Raw genomic sequence first — 5,342 nt, 5'->3', positions numbered from 1 at the left:
TTGTATATTTTTATTCAGAATTTGATTACCTGATGTCTAGGTTGTTTTTCCATACTTTGATTATCATATTTAAGCTTATGAAGCCCTTTAAAATCGTGTTTTATTAGAGAATAGACCATATGCAAATGACTCATTAGTATTCGTGTTTTTAGACCAATCCTGTTAGTCCTCAGCTGAGTGTGCTTTCGGTCAGGTTTAATCCTTTATATCTCGGCCGTTTTTAATGTTTTGGTTTAATTTTTTCTGCATTTTAGCCAGTTTATTGTGTAGAATAAGTGTTGAGCAAATAAACTGTCATTACTGATCAAAAATATTTTTGTGGGGTTACCGTTTATGAGGAGTACAGCTGATTTAGTGTGTTAATTTACAATATATGTATGCAGATTAAAGTCTCTTCTCAGGCTAAATGAATCATGCAGATTAATGGAGATGATAGTGCTGAAGTGATTGTGTCAATGTTAACAGTAACACACATCTTGGTTATGCGTTTTGATTAGCATGATTCAATATTGTGCATAATAAAATAAAGGAACAGAAAATACAGAAACAGTCTAGCAGCAAAAACTGAAGATCAGTCTGGCAAGGTGTGAACACAATGGTTGGGAGGATCGTTTTTTGTTCTTCAAAGCTGATCCGAGAGTTGTTGTCATAGCAACAGTTTTGCTAGCTCAAACCTGATCGGAAGCAGGTTCAATTCATATAAACAGGATTAGATCGGCTCAGTTCAAGCAAAGATAATAGAGAAAACATGTACCGAATTCTGATATTTTCTTACAGTAGTAGTTATATACAATTGGGAAAATAGTAAATATTTTTAACTATATATATAAAGTTATTAATAAAATAAATAAAGTTATATATTAATAAAACTTATGCAATCTGCACCCCTGAAATGAAAGTACAAAGACTGCCACCTGGTGGTGCAAAGAGAAAACTTATTGATATGAACTTTTTAGATCGCTTCAGTACAATTTGTGTATGATAATAATAATGCAGAATATGTGACTTTTAAAAAAAAGAAATAATACATTAATGCAGTCATAAACATGTTTTGACAGTTAATATGCCAGTGATTATGCTTCACAAAAGTTGCAGACACCTTTATCAAAAGTGATTTTGTAAACATCCAGTTATTCCATACAGCGATTAAAAAACCGGCTATTATAATAAAGAAAATCTTTTCTAAATGTAGAACTAAATACATGATGAATACTCTTGACACATGAAAGTTTAAGCCTGCAGCTCACAACAAATGTGGAAGGTTATCGCGTGTCATATTTAGCAAACCGTTTCCTGCTAATTTGATGTAATTTTGCTCACATGGATAATTGAATATTAATCAGATGATGTCATTACACTGCTGTGCCATCAGCCAATCGTTGCATTGCTGATTATGATTTCAAAGATCGATAGATCTGTCCTTCACAACACACACAGCGATCTCAGATCAGTTTATCCAGACATTCTAATCTGATTCACGAACTTGTTTGAAGAACCAAATTAGCGAGAGATCAGTTATCAAGATTAAAAGATCCAGGATCTGCCAAATCATCTTAGATCATTTAAGCGAGGTACAAAGAACGGACCCCAGGTCACAGACCTCTTTCAGAGAATTAATACTACAAAAAGCCCGGGCCCAGATAATAATGGTGGTAGGGTGCTTCATACATGTGCTGAACAACTTTCTGAAATATTTCATTGCATTTTTTCAGTCTCTTGCGTTGCAAAGAGTTTCTGAAATCTGGAAGAAATCTTTTCCTATAGCCAAAACTAAGTTTCTGCGGGAGTTTAATGATTTTAGACCTGTTGCCCTTACTTCATTAGTTATGAAGTGTTTCGAGAGAATTATTAAAGGTGAGATTTTATTGTATTCAAAGGATAAATTTGATCCTTTGCAGTTTGCATTTAGACAGAGCAGGGGAGTTGAAGATGCTAATCTTCCACTGTTAAATTACCTGTTTAATCACCTGGAAAAGCCCAAGACCCATGCCAGATTGTTGTTTCCCTAAACGGGAAAATAAAGTTGAGTCTGAGTCATCTTATCGACATTCTGACCACTGCATGTATATACACACACACACACACACACACACACACACACACACACTTACTATTTTAGTCTGAAGCGGGACTTTAGATCATCTTCTAGCTGTTACTAATCTGTAAACTCTTTGTACCACAAAAAGGTCAACACAGTCACTTTGTCTCCTCTGTGTGTGTGTGTGTGTGTTTTGACTCTTAAATTCAGCGCGCCCAAATAGACACTCCCACACCATGCCTCTTTTCTTCCTCCGAACCTCCCCCCTAAACAGAGCTGGACAAGCCCACTTTTCTGACTTTTTTTAGGGTTAGGGTTAGGGTTAGGGTTAGGGTTAGGGTTAGGGTTAGGGTTAGGGTTAGGGTTAGGGTTAGGGTTAGGGTTAGGGTTAGGGTTAGGGTTAGGGTTAGGGTTAGGGTTAGGGTTAGGGTTAGGGTTAGGGTTAGGGTTAGGGTTAGGGTTAGGGTTAGGGTTAGGGTTAGGGTTAGGGTTAGGGTTAGGGTTAGGGTTAGGGTTAGGGTTAGGGTTAGGGTTAGGGTTAGGGTTAGGGTTAGGGTTAGGGTTAGGGTTAGGGTTAGGGTTAGGGTTAGGGTTAGGGTTAGGGTTAGGGTTAGGGTTAGGGTTAGGGTTAGGGTTAGGGTTAGGGTTAGGGTTAGGGTTAGGGTTAGGGTTAGGGTTAGGGTTAGGGTTAGGGTTAGGGTTAGGGTTAGGGTTAGGGTTAGGGTTAGGGTTAGGGTTAGGGTTAGGGTTAGGGTTAGGGTTAGGGTTAGGGTTAGGGTTAGGGTTAGGGTTAGGGTTAGGGTTAGGGTTAGGGTTAGGGTTAGGGTTAGGGTTAGGGTTAGGGTTAGGGTTAGGGTTAGGGTTAGGGTTAGGGTTAGGGTTAGGGTTAGGGTTAGGGTTAGGGTTAGGGTTAGGGTTAGGGTTAGGGTTAGGGTTAGGGTTAGGGTTAGGGTTAGGGTTAGGGTTAGGGTTAGGGTTAGGGTTAGGGTTAGGGTTAGGGTTAGGGTTAGGGTTAGGGTTAGGGTTAGGGTTAGGGTTAGGGTTAGGGTTAGGGTTAGGGTTAGGGTTAGGGTTAGGGTTAGGGTTAGGGTTAGGGTTAGGGTTAGGGTTAGGGTTAGGGTTAGGGTTAGGGTTAGGGTTAGGGTTAGGGTTAGGGTTAGGGTTAGGGTTAGGGTTAGGGTTAGGGTTAGGGTTAGGGTTAGGGTTAGGGTTAGGGTTAGGGTTAGGGTTAGGGTTAGGGTTAGGGTTAGGGTTAGGGTTAGGGTTAGGGTTAGGGTTAGGGTTAGGGTTAGGGTTAGGGTTAGGGTTAGGGTTAGGGTTAGGGTTAGGGTTAGGGTTAGGGTTAGGGTTAGGGTTAGGGTTAGGGTTAGGGTTAGGGTTAGGGTTAGGGTTAGGGTTAGGGTTAGGGTTAGGGTTAGGGTTAGGGTTAGGGTTAGGGTTAGGGTTAGGGTTAGGGTTAGGGTTAGGGTTAGGGTTAGGGTTAGGGTTAGGGTTAGGGTTAGGGTTAGGGTTAGGGTTAGGGTTAGGGTTAGGGTTAGGGTTAGGGTTAGGGTTAGGGTTAGGGTTAGGGTTAGGGTTAGGGTTAGGGTTAGGGTTAGGGTTAGGGTTAGGGTTAGGGTTAGGGTTAGGGTTAGGGTTAGGGTTAGGGTTAGGGTTAGGGTTAGGGTTAGGGTTAGGGTTAGGGTTAGGGTTAGGGTTAGGGTTAGGGTTAGGGTTAGGGTTAGGGTTAGGGTTAGGGTTAGGGTTAGGGTTAGGGTTAGGGTTAGGGTTAGGGTTAGGGTTAGGGTTAGGGTTAGGGTTAGGGTTAGGGTTAGGGTTAGGGTTAGGGTTAGGGTTAGGGTTAGGGTTAGGGTTAGGGTTAGGGTTAGGGTTAGGGTTAGGGTTAGGGTTAGGGTTAGGGTTAGGGTTAGGGTTAGGGTTAGGGTTAGGGTTAGGGTTAGGGTTAGGGTTAGGGTTAGGGTTAGGGTTAGGGTTAGGGTTAGGGTTAGGGTTAGGGTTAGGGTTAGGGTTAGGGTTAGGGTTAGGGTTAGGGTTAGGGTTAGGGTTAGGGTTAGGGTTAGGGTTAGGGTTAGGGTTAGGGTTAGGGTTAGGGTTAGGGTTAGGGTTAGGGTTAGGGTTAGGGTTAGGGTTAGGGTTAGGGTTAGGGTTAGGGTTAGGGTTAGGGTTAGGGTTAGGGTTAGGGTTAGGGTTAGGGTTAGGGTTAGGGTTAGGGTTAGGGTTAGGGTTAGGGTTAGGGTTAGGGTTAGGGTTAGGGTTAGGGTTAGGGTTAGGGTTAGGGTTAGGGTTAGGGTTAGGGTTAGGGTTAGGGTTAGGGTTAGGGTTAGGGTTAGGGTTAGGGTTAGGGTTAGGGTTAGGGTTAGGGTTAGGGTTAGGGTTAGGGTTAGGGTTAGGGTTAGGGTTAGGGTTAGGGTTAGGGTTAGGGTTAGGGTTAGGGTTAGGGTTAGGGTTAGGGTTAGGGTTAGGGTTAGGGTTAGGGTTAGGGTTAGGGTTAGGGTTAGGGTTAGGGTTAGGGTTAGGGTTAGGGTTAGGGTTAGGGTTAGGGTTAGGGTTAGGGTTAGGGTTAGGGTTAGGGTTAGGGTTAGGGTTAGGGTTAGGGTTAGGGTTAGGGTTAGGGTTAGGGTTAGGGTTAGGGTTAGGGTTAGGGTTAGGGTTAGGGTTAGGGTTAGGGTTAGGGTTAGGGTTAGGGTTAGGGTTAGGGTTAGGGTTAGGGTTAGGGTTAGGGTTAGGGTTAGGGTTAGGGTTAGGGTTAGGGTTAGGGTTAGGGTTAGGGTTAGGGTTAGGGTTAGGGTTAGGGTTAGGGTTAGGGTTAGGGTTAGGGTTAGGGTTAGGGTTAGGGTTAGGGTTAGGGTTAGGGTTAGGGTTAGGGTTAGGGTTAGGGTTAGGGTTAGGGTTAGGGTTAGGGTTAGGGTTAGGGTTAGGGTTAGGGTTAGGGTTAGGGTTAGGGTTAGGGTTAGGGTTAGGGTTAGGGTTAGGGTTAGGGTTAGGGTTAGGGTTAGGGTTAGGGTTAGGGTTAGGGTTAGGGTTAGGGTTAGGGTTAGGGTTAGGGTTAGGGTTAGGGTTAGGGTTAGGGTTAGGGTTAGGGTTAGGGTTAGGGTTAGGGTTAGGGTTAGGGTTAGGGTTAGGGTTAGGGTTAGGGTTAGGGTTAGGGTTAGGGTTAGGGTTAGGGTTAGGGTTAGGGTTAGGGTTAGGGTTAGGGTTAGGGTTAGGGTTAGGGTTAGGGTTAGGGTTAGGGTTAGGGTTAGGGTTAGGGTTAGGGTTAGGGTTAGGGTTAGGGTTAGGGTTAGGGTTAGGGTTAGGGTTAGGG

The sequence above is a fragment of the Danio rerio genome, chromosome 5, assembly GCF_052040795.2.
Source record: "Danio rerio strain M-AB ecotype USA chromosome 5, GRCz13ab, whole genome shotgun sequence".
NCBI classification, from domain to species: domain Eukaryota; kingdom Metazoa; phylum Chordata; class Actinopteri; order Cypriniformes; family Danionidae; genus Danio; species Danio rerio.
Note: the sequence above shows the minus strand (reverse complement) of the source record.